This window comes from Pseudophryne corroboree, chromosome 6 (genome assembly GCF_028390025.1).
Source record: "Pseudophryne corroboree isolate aPseCor3 chromosome 6, aPseCor3.hap2, whole genome shotgun sequence".
Taxonomy (NCBI): Eukaryota; Metazoa; Chordata; class Amphibia; order Anura; family Myobatrachidae; genus Pseudophryne; species Pseudophryne corroboree.
This window is the reverse complement of record NC_086449.1, coordinates 487,704,165-487,730,659: the sequence shown is the minus strand read 5'-3', so window position 1 is coordinate 487,730,659 and position 26,495 is coordinate 487,704,165. Positions and strand designations below refer to the sequence as shown.

The following is a 26,495-nucleotide window of genomic DNA, read 5'->3' as shown; positions in this document are numbered from 1 at the left end:
GCCACTCCCAGATCTTAAGATATATCTTATGTGTATTGTACTATATTGTTTGCCCAGGACTGCCGGGGAGCTGCCGGGGAGTTCAAGAGAAATCGTTAACGAACATGCATCGTTTACAGGTCGTCTAGTGTATGGGCCCCTTTAGAACCAATCCTGGAGTTCAAACCACCAGCAATACTGTATTAATGGACATGGACATGATCTCAGAAGACACCAAAAACATTTTTTTTTTTTAGGTCTACATTTTGAAGAACAAAAACACACTAACTTTATTAGTTTGTTTAGATCAGTTGAAAATGATTCAAAATTAAAATCAAATAAATTATCTCTCTCTACTCAAAGATTGCTACTTATACATCTGGTAGGACTAACAGAGTATAAATAACCTTTTTTTTTATATATTTCATAGAACTTACATCTCTACTCACAGAAGACTGACTATTTTTAATTGGTTTAAGAATACTTCATGTCTGCTTGAAATGTAATCTGTTGGAAGTGTACGTATACTGCTCCTTATGGGTGTGCCCAGCGATAAGGGGGTTTTGTTTGGAAAATCGTGATGCAGAAAGGTTCTTAATTGTGCCAAGAACCTCAGTTTTACTCCATGCTAAATTGTAGAATTCATCATAATTGTTCTGATTACCAGTGTGCTGTAATTTTCTCTTTTTTCTATGTGGTACTACAAATCTCAGCAAGGTAGCACCTTTTATGCTTAAAATTGGGTTGTGCAGCCTGCCCCCCCCCCCCCCCCTCCACCAGGTTCTTAATTATGTCCCACTCACTCCAAATGGGCAATATTTGGAATCCCACTACTGACTCCATGTGTTACTAGGGGTTGTAAAGAGCTCTTCCAGGCAATTAGCTCAACTGAAAAACTTGTTCGACCATGACTATCCTGTATTTTCATTATTTAAAAAATAAATAAAAAAAAATAGGATTTTAATACCTGCCGGTAAATCCTTTTCTCGTGGTCCTTTAGGGATATTGGGGACACATTAGTACGATGGGTATAGACGGGGTCCAAAGGAGCCAGTGCACTTTTAATTTCTTCTACTGGGTGTGCTGGCTCATCCCCTCTATGCCCCCTCCCACAGGCAGATGTAGGTAAAACAGTGCCCGAAGGAGAAAGGACATGAGAGAAGGAACTAACCAAAAAATAGTGGTGAGATACATACACTAGCATACCATAACAAAACTTGGCCAGCAACGGCTGGCAACAAACAGTAACAGCTGAACAGGTAACCATATAAGATAACCTGCAGAAAGTCACCAGAGGCGGACGCCCCATATCCCTTATGGACTACGAGAAAAGGATTTACCAGTAGGTATTAAAATCCTATTTTCTCTAGCATTCATAAGGGATACTAGGTACACATTGGTACGATGGGGATGTCCCACAGCGGCAGGAACGTGCAGAGACATCTGCAGCACCGCCTGCCCAAACTGGGTATCCTCTTTGACCAGGGTATCAAACTTGTAGAACTTCACCAAGGTGTTCTTCCCCATCCAGGTAGCCGCTCGGCACAGTTGCAGGGCAGAGACTCCACGGGCAGCCGCTCAGGAAGACCCCACCAATCTTATAGAATGGGCCTTCAGAGACTGTGGATCAGGTAAGGCTGCCGATACACAGGCTTGCTGAATAGTGATCCTAAGCCAACGAGCAATGGACTGCCTTGAAGCAGGGCAACCCTTTTTCTGTGCATCATATAGCACGAACAAGGAATCTGTCTTTCTGATCCGACCCGTCCTTTTGACATAGATCTTCAAGGCTCGCACAGCATCCAATGCCTCCGGAGGGGCAGAAGCGCCAGAACTTGACGGGATCACTATAGGTTGATTCAAGTGGAACGCAGAGATGACCTTTGACAGGAACTGCTGCCTAGTCCTGAGCTCCGCTCTGTCCTCGTAAAAGACCAAGTAGGGACTTTTACACAATAAGGCCCCCAATTCTGAGACATGTCTAGCAGAAGCTAGGGCCAGCAACATCACCGCCTTCCACGGGAGGTACTTGTCTTCTACCGTCATCAGAGGTTCAAACCAGGAAGAGTGTAGAAATGTCAACACAACATCCAAATCCCAAGGTGCCGTGGGCGGCACAAACGGAGGTTGTATGTGAAGCACCCCTTGCAAGAAGGTCTGAACTTCAGGCAATACAGCCAACTTCTTTTGGAAGAAGATTGAAAGTGCTGAAATCTGGACTTCTAGGGGACCCAGCCTTAAGCCCTTATCCACACCAGCCTGCAGGAAACTGAGGAACTTCCCCAAGTGGAACTCTGCACCAGGAGACATATCTCCTCCAGATATGATATATGATGATAGTGTCTTGATGTTCCGCTCAACTTCCATGCCGTCAAACGAAGCCACTGTAAGTCCGGGTAGATGAACGGTCATTGTGGAAGAAGATCCCTTCTTATTGGCAGAGGCCAAGGGTCTTCTACGGACATGCCCAGAAGATCGCGTACCAAGGTCTCGGTGGCCAATCCGGGGTAATCAGGATTGCCTGTACTCCTTCATGTCTGATCCTCTTGAGCACCCTTGGGATCAACGGAATCGGATGAAATAGATAGACCAGCCGGTAAGGCCAAGGTGACGTCAGTGCATCCACTGCGCTTGCCTGAGAGTCTCTGGTTCGCGAGCAATAACAGCAAAGTTTCTTAATCTCGATCTGTGGGCATTCCCACCTGTCGATGATCTGTTAAAACACCTGGAAGTGTAGTCCCCACTCTCCTGGGTGAAGATTGTGACGACTCAGGAAGTCCGCTTCCCAGTTGTCCACACCCGGAATGAAGATTGCGGACAGTGCTCTTGCATTTCTTTCCGTCCAGAGGAGAATCCTCGACACCTCTCGCATGCAGGCCCTGCTTTTTGTCCCTTCTTGTCGATTGATGTACGCCACAGCCATGGTGTTGTCCGACTGTACCTGGATCGCATTATACCTGAGCAGAGGGGAGGCCTGAATCAGAGCATTGTAAATAGCTTGAAGTTTCAGAATGTTGAGCGGAAGTAGGGCCTTTTGGGCAGACTACCTACCCTGGAACTTGGGTGACAGCTCCCCATCCTCTCAGACTTTCATCCATCGTGAGGAGGATCCAATGCTGAATCCCGAAGCGTCCAGGAGATTGGAGGACTGTAGCCACCACAGGAGTGAAATCCTGGCCTGGGGTGACAGTTGTATCATCCGATGCATCTGAAGATGGGAACCGGACCACTTATTCAGGATATCCAATTGAAAAGGTCTGGCATGGAATCTTTCATACTGGATTGCCTCATACGAGGCTACCATCTTCCCCAACAACTTTATGCAAATATGAATGGATACTCGAGCAGGTCGGAGAACCATACGAACCATTCCCTGGAGTGTTCTCGCTTTTTCCTCTGGGAGGAACACTTTCTTTCTGTGCTACAGCATCCAGTAGCATTCCCAGAAACAGGAGCCTCTGAGATGGCTCCAGGTGGGAATTCTGTAGATTGAGGATCTACCCATGTCATGACAGAAGTTGGATAGTGCGATCTATGTGGAGCAATAGAAACTCCCTGGAACTCGCTTTTATCAGGAGATCATCCAGGTAAGGGACCACGTTGACCCCCTAGACCCGGAGCTGGAACATAATATCCGCCAACAGCTTCGTGAAGACCCTCGGAGCTGTAGACAGGCTGAAGGGTAATGCCTGGAACTGGTAGTGATCGTTCAGCAGGGCAAACCTCAGATAGGCCTGATGAGGAGGCCAAATCGGGATAAGGAGATAGGCGTCCTTGATATCCAGGGACACCAGGAATTCCTGTTCTTCCAGGCCTACAATTACTGCTCTCAAAGATTCCATCTTGAACTTGAAAACTTTCAGGTAAGGGTTCAAGGACTTCAAATTCAAAATGGGTCTTACTGACCCGTCAGGTTTTGGCACCATGAACAGATTGGAGTAGTAACCCTGTCCTTGTTGTTGTAGTGGTACTGCAACAATGACCTGGGACCGAACCAGCTTGTTGATGGGCAGCAGCAGCGTAACACACGTATCCTCCAAAGCTGGTAAGCTTAACTTGAAAAATCGTAGCGGAGGAGCACCGTCGAACTCCAGCTTGTATCCGCGAGAGATGAGCCCCTTACCCAGGCATCCTGGCAGGAACTTTCCCAGATGTGGCTGAAGTAACACAACCGAGCTCCCACCTCAAGATCCCCTTGGGGTGGGTGGGCACAGTCATGCTGAGGCTTTAGTGGAAGCTAAACTGGTGCCCTGTTCCTGAGATCCGGCAATGGCTGGTTTCTTAGGCTTACCTCTACTGCCTCTAACTGCGTTGGAGGCCCCTCGAAATCTGGTGGACCGAAAGGACTTAGTAGACGGTCCCGGATAGGTGGCGGAGCCCCTGTGGGAAGAAACGTGGATTATCAAGCAGTAACCTCAGATATCCACGCGTAACAGTAGTAACCTTAGAGATCCACGCGTCCAATTCACCCCCAAAGAGCCATTCACCCCCAAAGAGAGATTCCACATTGCGCTTGGATTCTGCGTCCACAATCCACTGACGCAACCACAAGGCCCTGCGTGCTGACACTGCCATAGCAGTAGTCCTAGCATTAATATTGCCAATCTCTTTGAGCGAGTCACAGAGGCCGCGTGCCGCGTCCTGAATGTGTTTTAGGATAGTTACTGCAGTAACCAGGGTCATATCCACAGAGAGGCCCTCCTGAATTTGAGTAAACCATGTATGAATAGCATGTGTAATCCAGCAACCTGCTATGACCAGTCTTTGAGATATACCTGCAGCTATGTAGACAGATTTCAGAGTGGTCTCAATCTTCCTATTCCCGGGGTCCTCCATGGTAAAGGAGCCCGGAGCAGGGAGTACCGCCTTCTTAGAGAGGCGAGAGACAGAGACGTCTACAGCTGGGGATTCTTCCCAGAATTTTCTGCCTTCAGGGGCAAAAGGGAAAGTATGCAAAAACCGTTTTGACACCTAATATTTCTTATCTGGATTTTTCCAGGCTAACTTAAATAAGTCATCTAATTCTTTAGAATCAGGAAAGGTGACACTCAGAAAAACGACTGCTGTGTTGCAGTGTCCTCTAGAGGGAGTTTTAACACATCCCGTATAGCCAGAATGAGGGGTTCAATACCCTGTGGAGGAGTGGAGTCCCCACTTACAGGGTCCACATCGTCCCCATTCTCCTGTATATCTGAGTCTGATAGTAACACAGGTAATGCACTTTTTTGAGGACCTGCAGCAGAGAGAGGGGAATGGGGAACATCAGCTCTAGCAGCTAAATTAGCAACAGCCTGCTGCAATTCTTGCATTTTATGGGCATTTGCAGTGAGCTGAGATGACATATCAGACATCATAGTTTTGATGGCATCGAGCCAGGGAGTCTCTTGACCCTCCCACACAGTCTCCTCAATGTTTTGTGAGGACTGACTACATTGTTCACAAGAAATGGAGCCAGAATAAAGTGGGGAGAACCTGGTGTTACACACACTGCATAACTTGTGTTTTACCATAATGACAGTAATACACCAAAATATACATACAATACAGACAATATAATGCAAGCCTGCTTCACTGTATATGAGAGGAGACCGAGAGAAGGCACTAGCACAACCAATCTATATAGCCTCAGTGAGGCTGCTAGCTGTAACTCAGTGAAACACTGTATTTACATATCTATCTTCCTTAATGGGATGTAGGAATGTGCACAATAGCGGCTCTCAATAGGTTTCATTAGGGGTGTAGCAACCCCAATTCTAATAGAAAGCAATCTGCCTGCAAGAATGTGGCTTTCATTAGGGGTATAACAACATCTTTCATATTTCCAGCTAGACCAGATAAGATCATCAACACTTATATTATTATGGGTTGTTATTTATGAAAATTGGAATTGCTATAATCCTTAAAACAACCGTATCTATTAATCTAGTCCGAGCATCTATATTCTCACTCCCAGGGACATCAATAATAAATGTGACATCCCTGTGAGATGGAGATTTATTTCCCAGTGGAAATTTGATCTGGGAATATAGTTATAGGGGTTATATAGGATCAGTGATCCTCAACAATACAAATACTCTGTTATTGGAGGCCAACTAGTGTCGTGACACCCACAAACACTCACAGCCTCTTTACTAGGGATATTCCCCAAGAGGTAATTCTGTTGAGTGAGGGGAGTATACGACCAATCTCAGTGGTATCATTATAGATTAAGACAGCCATTTGAGACCAAGACATCTAAAGTGATTAAACACTGACACATATAGGTGAATGTAGCAACCCTTAGTGGGTCGCTTATCAAAAACCACACGTGGACACGTCTTTTTAATACTTTATTCACATCTTTCAATTTCTCTTATTCACATATAGGTCTGTTCTTGTAATTTTAACCTCTATGTTTCACTGTAGTCCGGGGTATTAACAACAGTATATATTTCATTTTAATGTATATTCAATAAAGGTTATATTTTATGATAAATCTACTTCTAGTCAGTGCGTCAACAATACAGATTTCCTCTTGCTTTCTCCCCCTCAATCTGAGTTTACGTACACTGTAGTTGACAGCACCCCCTGAACATATCAAGCATTGTCTATTACTTGAGAAAGGGGCTTCTATCTGTGGATGTATGGTGACAAATCGCATACACCCATAATATTTTGAGATTATACTGAGTGTGCAGATACAAACTTCTCGTTTTCATGAATTTAAAAATATCAGTAAAAATACATAAAATATGTTAGTGACAGTCTGAAATGGGTGTAATGAAGTAGTTTCATTTTAATTTAATTATGTACTGAACAGTTGTACAGTTAGGTCCATATAGATTTGGACACTGAAACAATGTTTGACATTGTAGCAGTTTACGAAAACATATTTAAATTACAGTTATATAATGAAAATGGTTTTAAAGTGCAGACTAACAGCTTTAATTTGAGGGTATTCACTTCCAAATCGGAGTAAGAGTTTAGGAATCACAGCTGTTTAATATGTAGCACCTCTTTTTCAAGGGACCAAACGTAATTAGACAACTGACTCAAAAGCTGATTCATGGACAGGCATGGACTATCCCTTTGTTATTTCTACGTCGATTAAGCAAGAAAAAGGTCTGGAGTTGATTACAAGTGTGGAATATGCATTAGGAAGCTGTCGCTGTGAACCCACAACACATGGTCAAACGACCGCTCAATGCAAGTGAAACAGGCCATCCTTAGGCATACTGGTGAGCTCGGCAATGGATGATTGCAGGATCCTTTCCATTGTAAAGGAGAATTTTTTTTTTAACAACATCCAGTCAAGTGAAGAACACTCCCCAGGTGGTAGGAATATCATTATCCATGTCTACCATAAAGAGAAGACAGCAAAAATGCAAATACACATGGTTCACCACACGGTGTAAAACGTCCATTAGCCTCAAAAATAGAAAGGCCAGATTACTTTGCAAAAAAACATCTAAAAAAGGCAGCTCTGTTGTGGAACAGCCTGGCCAACTTGAGGCTCTTCCCAGTTGTTGTGAAACTATATGTCCCAACATGCCCTGCCACCATTGTAGCACCCCTAATTGTAAAACGGTGTCAAGGCATGCAGGGACTTGTAGGGGGGGGGGGGGGGGGTCTGGGGTGGCTGTTTTACCTTTACCCTTACCAGTGGCTGCTATTGTCTGCAGCCGCAGGAAGTGGAGGATCCTGCCGTGCTGACCGATCAGCAGTGATCGGCAGCATGGCAACACTGGGGGAGGGTGCAGGGAGGCAGAGGGACCTTCCGGTCTCTCTGCCAACAACAGTGGAGATAAGTTTCTCTTCCCTGCCGCTGCTAACACAGTTTATCTGACTGGTCGCATCCTGTGTGACCAGGTCAGAAAAAGCACTTGCAGGCATGGTCGCATCTGATGCGACCATGCCAGGCAAGTGGTTAAGGATATTCATGCTTGTGCACAGATGGTATAATCAAACTGACTGAGGTACTAATTTAGTCACCTGAACTTAAGCATGGAAATCTTTAAAACCTGGACTGTTAGGGTGCCTTGAGAAATAAGTTTGGGAACCCCTGGTCTAGTGGATCATCGCATCCATTATTTTCCAGGAATAATTCCATGAAGCAGGATATGTTACAGGTTACATTTTCTGATTGTCTTCTTTATGGCGTAATGTAAAGCAGGAATAACCTTTGTGAGAGGAACTAATTCATTCAAATCCAAAAAGTTTAGGTGATAAAGGATTGTTATTCAGAACAATATAAAATTCCCTATTAAGCCTCCAATATGAAAAAAAAAAAAAAATCCCAGTCTGTATTATGCAACATTGTAATTACAGTGACAGCTGTGTGGTCCCGTTTATTTGTTATCGCTATAAAAGACTGCAGACAATTCTATCAATAATTATCTGCAACATGCTTTATAAAGCTTAGATTATGTAGAAAAAAATATCTGGGAACATGAGCCTATATTTTTGCCAAACTTCTTTTAAATCTCTCAAAAATGGAGAAGCTACAAATATGTCCAAAATACCACTGAAACTCCTTATGATATTGAGAACATTTATATTTTGTTTAATGATCCTCAGGTATTTAAATAATGACACCATGCAACTCACCTCAGAGTCAGTACCATATTTCTGTTGACCTGCTTAACGTCTAGTAACTTAGAGGGTGATGTACTAAGCAGTGAAAAAAATAATAAGAATTTACTTACCGATAATTCTATTTCTCGGAGTCCGTAGTGGATGCTGGGGTTCCTGAAAGGACCATGGGGAATAGCGGCTCCGCAGGAGACAGGGCACAAAAAGTAAAGCTTTTCCAGATCAGGTGGTGTGCACTGGCTCCTCCCCCTATGACCCTCCTCCAGACTCCAGTTAGGTACTGTGCCCGGACGAGCGTACACAATAAGGGAGGATTTTGAATCCCGGGTAAGACTCATACCAGCCACACCAATCACACCGTACAACTTGTGATCTAAACCCAGTTAACAGTATGATAACAAAAGGAGCCTCTGAAAGACGGCTTCCTACAACAATAACCCGATTTTTGTAACAATAACTATGTACAAGTATTGCAGAATAATCCGCACTTGGGATGGGCGCCCAGCATCCACTACGGACTCCGAGAAATAGAATTATCGGTAAGTAAATTCTTATTTTCTCTATCGTCCTAGTGGATGCTGGGGTTCCTGAAAGGACCATGGGGATTATACCAAAGCTCCCAAACGGGCGGGAGAGTGCGGATGACTCTGCAGCACCGAATGAGAGAACTCCAGGTCCTCTTTTGCCAGGGTATCAAATTTGTAAAATTTTACAAACGTGTTCTCCCCCGACCACGTAGCTGCTCGGCAGAGTTGTAATGCCGAGACCCCTCGGGCAGCCGCCCAAGATGAGCCCACCTTCCTTGTGGAATGGGCATTTACATTTTTTTTTTTTTTTTTTTTTTTTTTGCTGTGGCAAGCCTGCCACAGAATGTGCAAGCTGAATTGTACTACAAATCCAACGAGCAATAGTCTGCTTAGAAGCAGGAGCACCCAGCTTGTTGGGTGCATACAGGATAAACAGCAAGTCAGATTTCCTGACTCCAGCCGACCTGGAAACTATATTTTCAGGGCCCTGACAACATCCAGCAACTTGGAGTCCTCCAAGTCCCTAGTAGCCGCAGGCACCACAATAAGCTGGTTCAGGTGAAACGCTGACACCACCTTAGGGAGAAAACTGGGGACGAGTCCACAGCTTTGCTCTGTCCGAATGGACAATCAGATATGGCTTTGTGAGATAAAGCCGCCAATTCTGACACTCGCCTGGCCGAGGCCAGGACCAACAGCATGGTCACTTTCCATGTGAGATATATCAAATCCACAGATTTGAGTTGTTTAAAACAATGTGATTTTAGGAATCCCAAACTACGTTGAGATCGCCCAGTGCCACTGGAGACATCAAACAGGGGTTGTATATGCAGTACTCCCTTAACAACTTCTGGACTTCAGGAACTGAAGCCAATTTCTTTCTGGAAGAAAATCGACCGGTCGAAATTTGAACCTTAATGGACCCCAATTTGAGACCCATATACACTCCTGCTTGCAGGAAATGTAGGAATTAACCTAGTTGAAATTCTTCCGTGGAGCCTTCCTGGCCTCACACCATGGAACATATTTTCACCTAAGCGGTGATAATGTTGTGCGGTCACCTCCTTCCTGGCTCTGACCAGGGTAGGGATGACCTCTTCCGGAATGCCTTTTTCCCTTAGGATCCGGCATTCACCCGCCCTGGCGTCAATGCAGCTGCGGTAAGCCATGGAACAGACATGATTCTTGCTGAATCAAGATCCTTTCTAGTATCTCTTGAAGTTCCGGGTACCAAGTTCTTCTTGGCCCAAACCGGAACCACGAGTATAGTTCTTACTCCTCTCCTTCCTATCATTCTCCATACACTGGGTATGAAAGGCAGAGGAGGGAACACATACACCGACTGGTACACCCACGGTGTTACCAGAGCGTCCCAGCTATTGCCTGAGGGTCTCTAGACCTGGCGCTTCATGTGGGACGCCATCATAACCACCTTTGGTCTTTCCCAACGGTTTACAAACATGTGGAAACTTCCAGATGAAGTTCCCACTTTTCCGGGTGGAATTCATTTATGCTGAGGAAATCTTCCTAGTTTTCCACTCCCGGAATGAACACTGCTGACAGTGTTATCACATGATCTTTCGCCCAGCGAAGAATCCTTGCTGTCATTGCCCTCCTGCTTCTTGTGCCGCCCCGTCTGTTTACGTGGGCGACTGCCATGATGATGTCCTACTGGATCAGCACCGGTTGACTTTGAAGCAGAGGTCTTCCTAGGCTCAGAGCATCGTAAATTGCCCTTAGCTCCAGTATATTCATGTGGAGAGAAATCTCCAGACTTGACCACACTTCCTTGGAAATTTCTTCCTTGTGTGACTGTTCCCCAGCCTCTCAGGCTGGCATCCGTGGTCACCAGAACACAGTCCTGAATGCTGAATGTGCTGCCCTCTAGAAGATGAGCACTCTGCAGCCCCCACAGAAGAGACACCCTTGTCCTTGGAGACAGGGTTATCCGCTGATGCATCTGAAGATGCGATCCGGACCATTCGTCCAGCAAATCCCCCTGAAAAGTTTTTGCGTGAGATCTGCCGAATGGAATCGCTTCGTAAGAAGCCACCATTTTTCCCAGGACTCCTGTGCATTGATGCACTGATACTTGGCCTGGATTTAGGAGGTTTCTGACTAGGTCGGATAACTCCCTGGCTTTCCCCTCCAGGAGAAATACCTCTTTCTGGACTATGCCCAGAATCATTCCTAGGAACAGCAGACGTATCATCGGAAAACAGCTGCGATTTTTGGAATATTTAGAATCCACTCGTGCTGTCGTAGAACTACTTTAGATAGTTCTTTTCCGACCTCCAACTGTTCTCTGGAAACTTGTCCCTTTCAGGATATCGTCCAAGTAAGGGATAATTTAGATGCCTTTCTTCTTTTAAGAATCATCTTTTCGGCCATTACCTTGGTAAAGGCCCGGGGTGCCGTGGATAATTCAACGGCAGCGTCTGAAACTGATATTGACAGTTCTGTATCACGAACCAGAGGTACCCTTGTTGAGAAGGGCAAATTTGGACATGGAGGTAATCCTTGATGTCCAGGGACACCATATAGTCCCCTTTTTTCCGGTTCTCTATCACTGCTCTGAGTGACTCCATCTTAATTTGAACCTTTTTATGTAAGTGTTCAAAGATTTCAGATTTAGACTATGTCTCACCAAGCCGTCTGGCTTCAGTACCACAATATAGTGTGGAGGACTAATACCCTTTTCCTTGTTGTAGGAGGGGTACTTTGATTATCACCTGCCGGAAATACAGCTTGTGAATTTTTTTCCCAATACTGCCTCCTTGTCGGAGGGAGCCGTTGGTAAAGCAGGCTTCAGGAACCTGTGAGGAAAAAATGTCTCGACTCTCCAATCTGTACCCCTGGGATAATACATGTATGATCTAGGGGTCAACTTGCGAGTGATCCCACTGCGCGCTGAGACTCTTGAGACTACCCCCCCACTGGTGGAGGGCTTCTTTTCCTGGGAAGGGGCTGCCTGCTGCAGTCTACTTCCCTTTCCTCTATGTCTGGGCAGCTATGACTGGCCTTTTGCCCGCTTGCCCACATGGAAACGGAAGGATTGAGGCTGAAAAGACAGTGTCTTTTTCTGCTGAGATGTAACTTGGGGTAAAAAGGTTGGATTTCCCAGCTGTGGCCGTGGCCCCCAGGTCCGACGGACCGATCCCAAATAACTCCTTCCCTTTATACGGCAATACTTCCCTGTGCCGTATGGGATCTGTATCACCTGACCACTGTCGTGTCCATGACATCTTCTGGGAGATATGGACAACGCACTTATCTTGATGCCAGAGTGCAAATATCCCTCTGTGCATCTCGCATACATATAGATAGAATGCATCCTATTAAATGCTCTATATCAATAAAATATTTTTAGTCAGGGAATTCGACCAAGCCAACCCAGCACTGCAACTCCAGGCTGATGGCGATCGCTGGTCGCAGTATAACCACCGTCTGTGTGTATATACTTTTTAGGATATTTTTCCAGCTGCCTATCAGCTGGCTCCTTGAGGGCGGCCGTATTTGGAGACGGTAACGCCACTTGATAAGCGTGTGAGCGCCTTATCCACCCTAATGGGTGTTTCCCAACGCGCCCTAACTTCTGGCGGGAAAAGGTATAACGCCAATATTTGCTATCGGGGTAAACCCACGCATCATCACACACTTCATTTTATTTTATCTGATTCAGGAAAAACTACAGGTAGTTTTTTCACTTCCACATAATACCCTTTTTTGTGGTACTTGTAGTATCAGAAATATGTAACAGCTCCTTCATTGCCCTTAACGTGTGGCCCTAATGAGGAATACGTTTGTTTATTCACCGTCGACACTGGATTCAGTGTCCGTGTCTGTGTCTGTGTCGACCGACTGAGGTAAATGGGCGTTTTTTATAAAAAAACCCTGACGGTGTTTCTGAGACGCCTGGACCGTTACTAATTGTTTGTCGGCCGTCTCATGTCGTCAACGACCTTGCAGCGTGTTGACGTTCTCACGTAATTCCCTAAATAAGCCATCCATTCCGGTGTCGACTCCCTAGAGAGTGACATCACCATTACAGGCAATTTCTCCGCCTCCTCCAGCATCGTCCTCACACATGTCGACACACACGTACCGACACACAGCACACACACCTGGAATGCTCTGACAGAGGACAGGACCCCACTAGCCCTTTGGAGAGACAGAGGGAGAGTTTGCCAGCACACACCAAAAAACGCTATAATTACATAGGGACAACCTTATATAAGTGTTTCTCCCTAATAGCATCTTTATATATATATTTATATCGCCAATTTGTGCCCCCCCTCTCTGTTTAAACCCTGTTTCTGTAGTGCAGTGCAGGGGAGAGCCTGGGAGCCTTCTCTCCAGCCTTTCTGTGAGAGAAAAAATGGCGCTGTGTGCTGAGGAGATAGGCCCCGCCCCTTTTACGGCGGGCTCGTCTCCCGCTCTTTAGTGAAGTTTGGCAGGGGTTAAATATCTCCATATAGCCTCTGGGGGCTATATGTGAGGTATTTTTAGCCAGTATATAGGTTTACATTTGCCTCCCAGGGCGCCCCCCCCCAGCGCCCTGCACCCTCAGTGACAGCGTGTGAAGTGTGCTGAGAGGAAAATGGCGCACAGCTGCAGTGCTGTGCGCTACCTTTAGAAGACTGTCAGAGTCTTCAGCCGCCGATTCTGGACCTCTTCTAACTTCAGCATCTGCAAGGGGGCCGGCGGCGCGGCTCCGGTGACCATCCAGGCTGTACCTGTGATCGTCCCTCTGGAGCTAATGTCCAGTAGCCAAGAAGCCAATCCATCCTGCACGCAGGTGAGTTCACTTCTTCTCCCCTCAGTCCCTCGTTGCAGTGATCCTGTTGCCAGCAGGACTCACTGTAAAATAAAAAACCTAAGCTAAACTTTCTCTAAGCAGCTCTTTAGGAGAGCCACCTAGATTGCACCCTTCTCGGCCGGGCACAAAAATCTAACTGGAGTCTGGAGGAGGGTCATAGGGGGAGGAGCCAGTGCACACCACCTGATCTGGAAAAGCTTTACTTTTTGTGCCCTGTCTCCTGCGGAGCCGCTATTCCCCATGGTCCTTTCAGGAACCCCAGCATCCACTAGGACGATAGAGAAAAGAATTTACTTACCGATAATTCTATTTCTCATAGTCCGTAGTGGATGCTGGGACTCCGTCAGGACCATGGGGAATAGCGGGCTCCGCAGGAGACAGGGCACATCTAAATAAAGCTTTTAGGATCACATGGTGCGTACTGGCTCCTCCCCCTATGACCCTCCTCCAAGCCTCAGTTAGGTACTGTGCCCGGACGAGCGTACACAATAAGGAAGGATCTTGAATCCCGGGTAAGACTCATAACAGCCACACCAATCACACCGTACAACTTGTGATCTGAACCCAGTTAACAGTATGATAACAACAAATGAAGTAGCCTCTGAAAAGATGGCTCACAACAATAGTAATAACCCGATTTTTGTAACAATAACTATGTACAAACATTGCAGACAATCCGCACTTGGGATGGGCGCCCAGCATCCACTACGGACTATGAGAAATAGAATTATCGGTAAGTAAATTCTTATTTTCTCTAACGTCCTAGTGGATGCTGGGACTCCGTCAGGACCATGGGGATTATACCAAAGCTCCCAAACGGGCGGGAGAGTGCGGATGACTCTGCAGCACCGAATGAGAGAACTCCAGGTCCTCCTTAGCCAGAGTATCAAATTTGTAAAATTTTACAAACGTGTTCTCCCCTGACCACGTAGCTGCTCGGCAAAGTTGTAATGCCGAGACCCCTCGGGCAGCCGCCCAAGATGAGCCCACTTTCCTTGTGGAGTGGGCCTTTACAGATTTAGGCTGTGGCAGGCCTGCCACAGAATGTGCAAATTGGATTGTGCTACAGATCCAACGTGCAATCGTCTGTTTAGACGCAGGAGCACCCATCTTGTTGGGTGCATACAATATAAACAACGAGTCAGATTTTCTGACTTCAGCTGTCCTTGAAATATATATTTTTAATGCTCTGACAACGTCCAGTAACTTGGAGTCCTCCAAGTCGCTAGTAGCCGCAGGCACCACAATAGGCTGGTTCAAGTGAAAAGCCGAAACCACCTTAGGGAGAAAATGAGGACGTGTCCGCAGTTCTGCCCTGTCCGAATGGAAAATCAGATATGGGCTTTTGTACGATAAAGCCGCCAACTCTGAAACTCTCCTGGCTGAAGCCAGGGCCAATAACATGGTTACCTTCCATGTAAGGTATTTTAAATCTACCGATTTTAGAGGCTCAAACCAATGAGATTTGAGAAAATTCAAAACTACGTTCAAATCCCACGGTGCCACTGGAGGCACCATTGGGGGTTGTATATGTAGTACACCTTTGACAAAAGTTTGTACTTCAGGAACTGACGCCAATTCCTTCTGGAAGAAGATTGATAAGGCCGAAATTTTAACTTTAATGGACCCCAATTTTAGGCCCATAGACAATCCTGCTTGCAGGAAATGTAAGAATCGACCCAATTGAAATTCTTCCGTTGGGGCCTTTTTGGCCTTACACCACGCAACATATTTTCGCCAAATGCGGTGATAATGTTGTACAGTCACTTCCTTCCTAGCCTTCATCAAGGTAGGAATAACTTCCTCTGGAATGCCCTTTTCTTTTAGAATCCGGCGTTCAACCGCCATGCCGTCAAACGCAGACGCGGTAAGTCTTGGAACATACAAGGTCCCTGCTGAAGCAGATCCCTTCTTAGAGGTAGAGGCCACGGATCCTCCGTGAGCATCTCTTGAAGTTCCGGATACCAAGTTCTTCTTGGCCAGTCCCGAGCCACTAGTATTGTTCTTACTCCCCTTTTCCGTATAATTCTCAGTACCTTTGGTATGAGAGGCAGAGGAGGGAACACATACACTGACTGGTACACCCACGGTGTTACCAGAGTGTCCACAGCTATTGCCTGAGGGTCTCTTGACCTGGCGCAATATCTGTCCAATTTTTTGTTGAGGCGAGACGCCATCATGTCCACCTTTGGTTTTTCCCAACGGTTCACAATCATGTGGAAGACTTCTGGATGGAGTCCCCACTCTCCCGGGTGAAGGTCGTGTCTGCTGAGGAAATCTGCTTCCCAGTTGTCCACTCCCGGGATGAACACTGCTGACAGTGCTATGACATGATTTTCCGCCCAGCGCAGAATCCTTGCCGCTTCTGTCATTGCTCTTCTGCTTCTCGTGCCGCCTTGTCGGTTTACGTGGGCGACTGCCGTGATGTTGTCCGACTGGATCAACACCGGCTGACCCTGAAGCAGCGGTTTTGCCAGGCTTAGAGCATTGTAGATCGCTCTTAGCTCCAGTATATTTATGTGAAGGGACGTCTCCAGGTTTGACCACACGCCCTGGAAGTTCCTTCCCTGTGTGACTGCTCCCCAGCCTCGTAGGCTGGCATCCGTAGTCACCAGGACCCAGTCCTGTATGCCGAATCTGCGGCCCTCTAACAGATGGGCACTCTGCAACCACCACAGGAGAGACAACCTTGTTCTTGGTGACAGTGTTATCCGCTGATGCATGTGCAGATGCGATCCGGACCATTTGTCCAGCAGATCCCACTGAAATGTTCGTGCATGGAATCTGCCAAATGGAATTGCTTCGTAAGAAGCCACCATCTTTCCCAGGACTCTTGTGCATTGATGTACTGACACAGTTCCTGGTTTTAGGAGGTTCCTGACAAGTTCGGATAACTCCCTTGCTTTCTCCTCCGGGAGAAACACCTTTTTCTGAACCGTGTCCAGAATCATTCCCAGGAACAGCAGACGTGTTGTCGGGGTCAATTGAGATTTTGGAAGATTCAGAATCCACCCGTGTTGCTGAAGCACTACCTGGGTTAGTGCTACACCGACTTCCAGCTGTTCTCTGGACTTTGCCCTTATCAGGAGATCGTCCAAGTAAGGGATAATTAATACGCCTTTTCTTCGTAGAAGAACCATCATTTCGGTCATTACCTTGGTAAAGACCCGAGGAGCCGTGGACAAACCAAACGGCAGCGTTTGAAACTGATAATGACAGTCTTGTATCACGAACCTGAGATACCCTTGGTGTGAGGGGTAAATTGGGACATGCAGATAAGCATCTTTTATGTCCAGGGACACCATGAAGTCCCCTTCCTCCAGATTCGCTATCACTGCTCTGAGTGACTCCATCTTGAACTTGAATTTCTGTATGTACAGGTTCAAGGATTTCAGGTTTAGAATAGGTCTTACCGAACCGTCTGGCTTCGGTACCACAAATAGTGTGGAATAATACCCCTTTCCCTGTTGTAGGAGGGGTACCTTGACTATCACCTGCTGAGAATACAGCTTGTGAATGGCTTCCAATACCGACGTCCTTTCTGAGGGAGACGTTGGTAAAACAGACTTTAGGAACCGGCGAGGGGGAGACCTTTCGAACTCCAACATGTAACCCTGAGATATTATCTGCAGGATCCACGGGTCCACTTGTGAGCGAGCCCACTGATTGCTGAAAATCTTGAGTCGACCCCCCACCGCTCCTGAGTCCGCTTGTAAAGCCCCAGCGTCATGCTGATGGCTTTGTAGAACCCGGGGCGGGCTTCTGGTCCTGGGCAGGGGCTGCTTGCTGCCCTCTCTTACCCTTTCCTCTGCTTCGCGGCAGATAAGACTGTCCTTTTGGTCGCTTGTTTTTATAGGAGCGAAAGGACTGCGGCTGAAAAGACGGTGTCTTTTTCTGTTGGGAGGGGGTCTGAGGTAAAAAAGTGGATTTGCCGGCAGTTGCCGTGGCCACCAGGTCCGAAAGACCGACCCCAAATAATTCCTCTCCTTTATATGGCAATACTTCCATATGCCTTTTGGAATCCGCATCACCTGACCACTGTCGCGTCCATAAACTTCTTCTGGCAGATATGGACATCGCGCTTACCCTTGATGCTAGAGTACAAATATCCCTCTGAGCATCTCGCATATAAAGAAACGCATCCTTTAATTGCTCTAGAGTCAATAAAATACTGTCCCTATCCAGGGTATCAATATTTTCAGTCAGGGAATCCAACCACACTACCCCAGCACTGCACATCCAGGCTGAGGCTATTGCCGGTCGCAGTATAACACCAGTATGTGTGTATATACTCTTCAGTGTAGTTTCCAGCCTCCTATCTGCTGGATCCTTGAGGGCGGCCGTATCAGGAGACGGCAACGCCACTTGCTTTGATAAACGTGTGAGCGCCTTATCCACCCTAGGGGGTGTTTCCCAGCGCGCCCTAACCTCTGGTGGGAAAGGGTATAATGCCAATAACTTCTTGGAAATTAGCAGTTTTCTATCTGGGTTAACCCACGCTTCATCACACACGTCATTCAATTCCTCTGATTCTGGAAAAGCTACAGGTAGTTTTTTCACCCCCCACATAATACCCCTTTTTGAGGTACCAGCAGTATCAGAGATCTGCAAAGCCTCCTTCATTGCCGTGATCATATAACGTGTGGCCCTATTGGAAAATACGTTTGTTTCTTCACCGTCGACACTAGATTCATCTGTGTCGGTACCCGTGTCGACTGACTGAGGTAAGGGACGTTTTACAGCCCCTGACGGTGTCTGAGACGCCTGAGCCGGTACTAACTGGTTTTCCGGCCGTCTCATTTCGTCAACTGACTTTTGTAATGTGCTAACATTATCACGTAATTCCATAACTAAAGCCATCCATTCCGGTGTCGACTCCCTAGGGGGTGACATCATCATTACCGGCAATTGCTCTGCCTCCACACCAACATCGTCCTCATACATGTCGACACACACGTACCGACACACAGCAGCCACACAGGGAATGCTCTAATCGAAGACAGGACCCTCTTAGCCCTTTGGGGAGACAGAGGGAGAGTTTGCCAGCACACACCAAAAGCGCTATAAATGTATATAAACAACCCTAGAAGGTGTTGTTTTTGATATAGGCGCTTTTAATATATCAATATCGCCAAATTATGCCCCCCTTCTCTTTGTTACCCTGTTTCTGTAGTGCAGTGCAGGGGAGAATCCTGGGAGCCTTCCTCACCAGCGGAGCTGAGCAGGAAAATGGCGCTGAGTGCTGAGGAGAATAAGCTCCGCCCCTTTTCCGGCGGGCTTTTCTCCCGGGTTTTAAGAAAACTGGCCTGGGTTAAATACATACATATAGCCTTAATGGCTATATGTGATGTATTTTTCGCCACTAAAGGCATTTAATATTGCTGCCCAGGGCGCCCCCAGCAGCGCCCTGCACCCTCCGTGACTGAATCAGTGAGACGTGTAGCAACAATGGCGCACAGCTGCAGTGCTGTGCGCTACCTTCATGAAGACTGAGGAGTCTTCTGCCGCCTGCTTTCCGGACCTCCGATCTTCAGCGTCTGTAAGGGGGGTCGGCGGCGCGGCTCCGGGACGAACCCCAGGATGACCTGTGTTCCGACTCCCTCTGGAGCTAAGTGTCCAGTAGCCTAAGACTCCAATCCATCCTGCACGCAGGTGAGTTGGAAATCTCTCCCCTAAGTCCCTCGATGCAGTGATCCTGTTGCCAGCAGGATTCACTGAGATTTAAACCTAAAAAAACTTTGTCTAAGCAGCTCTTTAGGAGAGCCACCTAGATTGCACCCTTCTCGGACGGGCACAAAAACCTAACTGGGGCTTGGAGGAGGGTCATAGGGGGAGGAGCCAGTACGCACCATGTGATCCTAAAAGCTTTATTTAGATGTGCCCTGTCTCCTGCGGAGCCCGCTATTCCCCATGGTCCTGACGGAGTCCCAGCATCCACTAGGACGTTAGAGAAATAAGATTTTACTTACCGGTAAATCTATTTCTCGTAGTCTGTAGTGGATGCTGGGGACTCCGTAAGGACCATGGGGATAGACGGGCTCCGCAGGAGACATGGGCACTTTAAGAAAGAATTTAGGTTCTGGTGTGCACTGGCTCCTCCCTCTATGCCCCTCCTCCAGACCTCAGTTAGAGAAACTGTGCCCAGAAAAGCTGACAGTACAAGGAAAGGATTTTGGTAATCCAGGGCAAGATTCATACCAGCCACACCGTATAACATGTGATAACAACCAGTTAACAGTATGACAAATAACAGAGCTTCAGGTCAAACCCTGATGCAACCATAACTTAACCCTTATTGAAGCAATAACTATATACAAGTATTGCAGAAGAAGTCCGCACTTGGGACGGGCGCCCAGCATCCACTATGGACTACGAGAAATAGATTTACCGGTAAGTAAAATCTTATTTTCTCTAACGTCCTAGTGGATGCTGGGGACTCCGTAAGGACCATGGGGATTACACCAAAGCTCCCAAACGGGCGGGAGAGTGCGGATGACTCTGCAGCACTGATTGAGCAAACACAAGGTCCTCCTCAGCCAGGGTATCAAACTTGTAGAACTTTGCAAAAAAGTGTTTGAACCTGACCAAGTAGCCGCTCGGCAAAGCTGTAATGCCGAGACCCCTCGGGCAGCCGCCCAAGAAGAGCCCACCTTCCTAGTGGAATGGGCCTTAACTGATTTTGACAGCGGCAATCCAGCCGCAGAATGAGCCTGCTGAATCGTGTTACAGATCCAGCGAGCAATAGTTTGCTTTGAAGCAGGAGCACCAAGCTTGTTGGAAGCATACAGGATAAACAAAGACTCTGTTTTCCTGACCCTAGCCGTTCTGGCTACATAAACCTTCAAAGCCCTGACCACATCAAGTAACTCGGAAACCTCCAAGTCAGTAGTAGCCACAGGCACCACAATAGGTTGGTTTATATGAAAGGATGAAACCATTTTCGGCAGAAATTGTGGACGGGTCCGCAATTCTGCTCTATCCGCATGGAAAACCAGATGGGGCTTTTATGTGACAAAGCCGCCAACTCTGACACACACCTAGCCGAAGCCAAGGCTAATATAGCATGACCACCTTCCACGTGAGATGTTTCAAATCCACCGTTTTTAGTGGTTCAAACCAGTGGGATTTCAGGAAACTCAACACCACGTTAAGATCCCAAGGTGCCACTGGAGGCACAAAAGGGGGCTAAATATGCAGCACTCCCTTTACAAACGTCTGAACTTCAGGTAGAGAAGCCAACTCTTTTTGAAAGAAAATGGATAGGGCCGAAATCTGGACCTTAATGGAACCCAATTTTAGGCCCAAATTCACTCTGGACTGTAGGAAGTGAAGGAAACGGCCCAGCTGGAATTCCCCCGTAGGAGCATTCCTGGCCTCACACCAAGCAACATATTTTCGCCATATACGGTGATAATGTTGAGCTGTCACGTCCTTCCTAGCCTTTATCAGCGTAGGAAAGACCTCATCCGGAATGCCTTTCTCTGCTAGGATCCGGCGTTCAACCGCCATGCCGTCACACGCAGCCGCGGTAAGTGTTGGAACAGACAGGGCCCCTGTTGCAACAAGTCCTGTCTTAGAGGAAGAGGCCACGGGTCCTCTGTAAGCATTTCTTGCAGATCTGGATACCAAGTCCTTTGTGGCCAATCTGGAACAATGAGTATTGTTCTCACTCCTCTTTTTCTTATTATCCTCAGCACCTTTGGTATGAGAGGAAGAGGAGGAAATACATAGACCGACTGGAACACCCACGGTGTCACCAGGGCATCTACAGCTATCGCCTGAGGGTCTCTTGACCTGGAGCAATACCTCTGTAGCTTTTTGTTGAGGCGGGATGCCATCATGTCCACCTGTGGCAGTTCCCACCGACTTGTAATCTGTGCGAAGACTTCCTGATGAAGTCCCCACTCTCCCGGGTGGAGGTAGTGTCTGCTGAGTAAGTCTGCTTCCCAGTTGTCCACTCCCGGGATGAACACTGCTGACAGTGCGCTTACGTGATTCTCCGCCCAGCGAAGAATTCTGGTGGCTTCCGCCATCGCTATGTCACAACTGAGGGCCTGAGCTGACGGGAGGCAGCCTCAGTTGTAGGGGCTGAGATGTAACGGAACCTGGGAGGTTGTATCAGACCCCTAGACATGTAAGTAACATGTAGAATAACTGCCCGAAGGCGTGACCACGACAACCAGGATAAAAGTCAATGATGTTTATTATGACAAACTCCGTAACACAGCAGCAGTAAAAGGAAACATAAAAGTCAACAGAGGATAAATACAATTCCTGGGTACTACAGGGTGGCAAGGGCCACAAGCCCTGGTAGTGTGAGACAGTTCTTATAATCTTCTAGTTGGAAAGTCCTTACCAGGCCTGACTGTAGCAATGGAGAGAACCCAGGATCGTACCAGCTGATGTTCCAGGAAAGGCTGGGCTGCTGAAGGTAAAACGGCTGCTGTGGATACTGGCTGGAACCAGACTGTTGTTGGTACGGAGTGGATACTGGCTGGAACCAGTTAAATAATAAACGAACTTGAGAGCGATGAAATAATAATGAAGTTTGGAGTTTGAGAGCGGTGAAATAATAATACCGGTGGAGAGTGGTAAACTGCAGAAAAGGACACTGGCCCTTTAAGAGAAGCTATACACTGCTGGAAGCTGGGCTGGAAGCAGGTGATTGTTTGAGAGCGGTGAAATAATAATACCGGTGGAGAGTGGTAAACTGCAGAAAGGACACCGGCCCTTTAAGAGAAGCTGTACACTGCTGGAAGCTGGGCTGGAAGCAGGTGATTGTTGTAGCTGGAAACAGGTGAGTCCAGAATGGATCGGAGAGTCAGGCTACACCGCAGATGGAATGCTGGTGCGGGTCTCTATAGCTGAAGTCTGGAGACAGGAGCTGGAACCTGGAAGACAACCACAGGAGAGAGACAAACTGGAACTAGGTTAGACAACCAAAGCACTGACGCCTTCCTTGCTCAGGCACAGCATACTTATACCTGCAGCAAGGAAGGGGTTGGCTAGGCAATTATGCAAATCAACAATACAGACAGCAGATTGGTGGAAATAATCAGATGACAAAATCCAAGATGGCTGCGCCCATGCAGACACTTGGAGGGAAGTTTGGTTTGTAATCCATGTGAGAATTGAAACAGTAATGGCGACGCCGGCCACAGGAGACAGGAGACGCCAGACTGACAAGCGCACATTTAACCACGCGGGCACAGCGGAGGCCGCGGCTGATGAAATCACCACTCTGACATTCTGAATGTGGAAACTCAGGAACAGCGGGATCCGGTCCTGGAACGCTGAGCCAGCCTTAGGAGGCATCTGAAGGGTAAGTAATGGCGTCCAGATACCCGGATCGTGACAGCACCCCCCCCTTTAGGAGTGGCCCCAGGACACTTCTTAGGCTTTAAAGGAAACTTTGCGTGGAAATTTCGGACCAAGGCAGGAGCATGGACGTCTGAGGCATTGGTCCAAGAGCGTTCTTCAGGACCATAGCCCTTCCAGTCAATGAGGTATTGTAACTGACCGTAACGGAAACGTGAGTCCAAAATCTTGGCCACCTCGTACTCGACTCCCCGTTGAGTCTGAACTTTGGGAGCTGGAGGAAGTGCGGAATGAAACCGATTCAGGATCAGCGGTTTCAACAAAGAAACATGAAATGTCCTGGGTATTTTCAAGAAGGATGGTAACTGTAACCTGTAGGCAACAGGATTGATGACTTGTTCAATCTTGAAGGGTCCGATGTAGCGAGGTGCAAATTTCATGCTGGGAACTCTCAACCTCAAATTCTTCGTGGACAGCCACACACGATCACCCACCTTGAGAGCAGGAACCGCTCTACGCTTCCTATCGGCAAACTTCTTATACCTGAATGAGGCTTTAAGCAGGGCTGCGCGGACGTTCCTCCAGTTATTTGAAAACTGACGCAAGGTGACATCCACTGCTGGAACAGAAGTTGCGGGAAGCGGTTGGAATTCTGGGACTTTAGGGTGGAATCCATAATTAATGAAGAATGGTGTAGAAGAAGATGAGGAATGGTATTGATTGTTGTGGCTGAACTCGGCCCAAGGAAGGAGTTGAACCCAGTCACCTTGAGAGGAAGACACATATATACGGAGGAAGGCCTCCAAGTCCTGATTCACCCTCTCGGTTTGACCATTGGTCTGAGGATGGTAAGCCGTGGAAAACTTTAACTTGACTTGGAGGGCTTGACACAAACTTCGCCAAAATTTGGCTACAAATTGTACTCCACGATCCGAGATGATCTCTTCAGGAAGACCGTGAAGTCGGAAGATCTCTTGTATAAACACTTGAGCCAACTTGGAAGCTGACGGAAGACCGGTGAGAGGGATGAAATGTGCCATCTTGGTGAACCGGTCAACTACCACCCAGATGGTATTAAACTTGTTGCAGATAGGTAGATCGGAAACAAAGTCCATCGACAAATGGGTCCAAGGTCGACGGGGAACAGATAATGGAACCAGTTGCCCCGCAGGCGACTGGCGGGAGACTTTGTGTTGGGCACACTTTGGGCAGGAGGCAATAAATTCCATAACGTCCTTCTTCAGAGTTGGCCACCAGTAGGACCTAGAAATAAATTCAAGGGTTTTCTGAATGCCTGTATGTCCAGCAAAACGGGAAGCATGGGCCCAATGCATGAGCTTCTTCCTTAGAACTGGCTTAACAAAACTTTTCCCTGGTGGAGGCGTAGAGTCCATCCCTACCGTGGAGAATGCCAACGGATTAATAATAGGATGCTTGTCTGCAGACTCGGACTCATTTTCTTGCTCCCATGAGCGGGAAAGGGCATCGGCCTTATGATTCTGAGAACCCGGACAGAACTGGAGTTTAAAGTCAAACCTAGAGAAGAAAAGTGCCCATCTGGCCTGACGAGGATTCAGACATTGTGCGCCTTTGAGATATAAAAGATTTTTGTGGTCGGTAAGTATGGTGATTGAGTGGGAAGCTCCCTCCAACAGGTATCTCCACTCCTCCAGAGCGAGCTTGATGGCTAGCAACTCCTGATCGCCAATGGCATAGTTGCGCTCAGCTGGGGAGAACTTCCGGGAGAAGAAACTGCAAGGATGTAGATGTCCATCTTTGGCCCTCTGGGATAACACTGCTCCTACTCCAACGGAGGAGGCATCTACCTCTAAGATAAAAGGAGAGTCGGTGTCGGGCTGTTTCAGAACTGGTGCAGAGATGAACCGTTGCTTCAGAAGGTGAAAGGCCTGTGTAGCTTCCTCGGACCACTTGGACGGATTAGCACCTTTCTTGGTTAATGCAGTGATAGGCGCCACAATGGTGGAAAAGTCTCGTATAAATTTTTTATAATAATTGGCGAACCCTAAGAACCTCTGGACCCCTTTGAGGCTTAAGGGTATAGGCCAATTCTGGATTGCTTGGAGTTTCTCAGGATCCATCTCTAGTCCGGAACCGGACACAATGTAACCTAGAAACGGAATGGTTTTAACTTCAAACACACACTTCTCCAATTTACAATAGAGGTGATTGACACGGAGACGGGAAAGAACCTCTTTTACCCAGAAACGATGATCTTCGAGATTATTAGCAAAGATGAGGATGTCGTCTAGATAAACCACGACATGGCGGTACAAGATGTCCCTGAAAATCTCATTCACGAAGTGCTGGAAGACTGCTGGAGCGTTGCTCAATCCGAAGGGCATGACGAGGTACTCATAATGTCCGTCACGGGTGTTAAAGGCGGTCTTCCACTCGTCACCCTCACGGATTCGGATGAGATTGTAGGCACCCCTCAAGTCCAGCTTTGTAAAAATAGTTGCACCACTAACTCTATCAAAGAGCTCGGTAATCAGGGGTAAAGGGTATCGGTTCTTGACGGTAATGTCGTTCAGACCTCTGTAGTCGATGCACGGACGCAGACCACCGTCTTTCTTCTTAACGAAGAAGAAGCCTGCGCCGGCTGGAGAAGAACATGGTCGGATGAAACCCTTCGCCAGGTTCTCTTTGATGTACTCTTCCATGGAGTGTGTCTCAGGCAGAGACAACGGATAAGTTCGACCTCGCGGTGGAACCTTCCCTGGAATGAGGTCGATTGGGCAGTCCCATTCTCTATGAGGAGGAAGGATATCAGCAGAGGCTTTACTGAACACGTCCGTGAAGTCTTGATATGGAGGAGGCGGAACATCAGATGACCTGGGGAAGGAAGAACAAACAGGAAGAACTGTGGCTAAACAAGTCTCAGCACAGGAGGGACCCCATGCCAGTATTTGCGTAGTCGTCCAGTCAATTGATGGGTTGTGGAGACGGAGCCATGGAAGGCCTAAAACCACTGGATGTGTGGCTCTTGGAATCACTAAAAAAGAAATATACTCAGAATGAAGAACTCCCACTCTCAGACGAACTGGAAGAGTCCTTAAGGAAATGACTGCGTCAAAAATCTTGCTGCCATCCACGGCAGTCAAAGAGATGGACGAGGACAGTCTCTCGGTGGGTAGGGACCACCGTTTAACATAAGCTTCGGTTATGAAATTCCCAGCTGCTCCGGAATCAAGGAGGGCAATGACGTTCCTGTAACGTTTAGCAATTTGGAGCGACACTGGGAGGTTACAGTCATGAGGAGA

The 26,495-nt window shown here is 47.4% G+C and overlaps 1 protein-coding gene across 2 annotated transcripts in view; it reads right to left on the bottom strand.

The window, feature by feature from the left end:
* PNPLA8 (patatin like phospholipase domain containing 8) overlaps positions 1 to 26,495 on the bottom strand; it is a 215,319-nt gene that overhangs the window by 165,990 nt on the left and 22,834 nt on the right. The gene's annotated exons all lie outside the window — the stretch shown is intronic.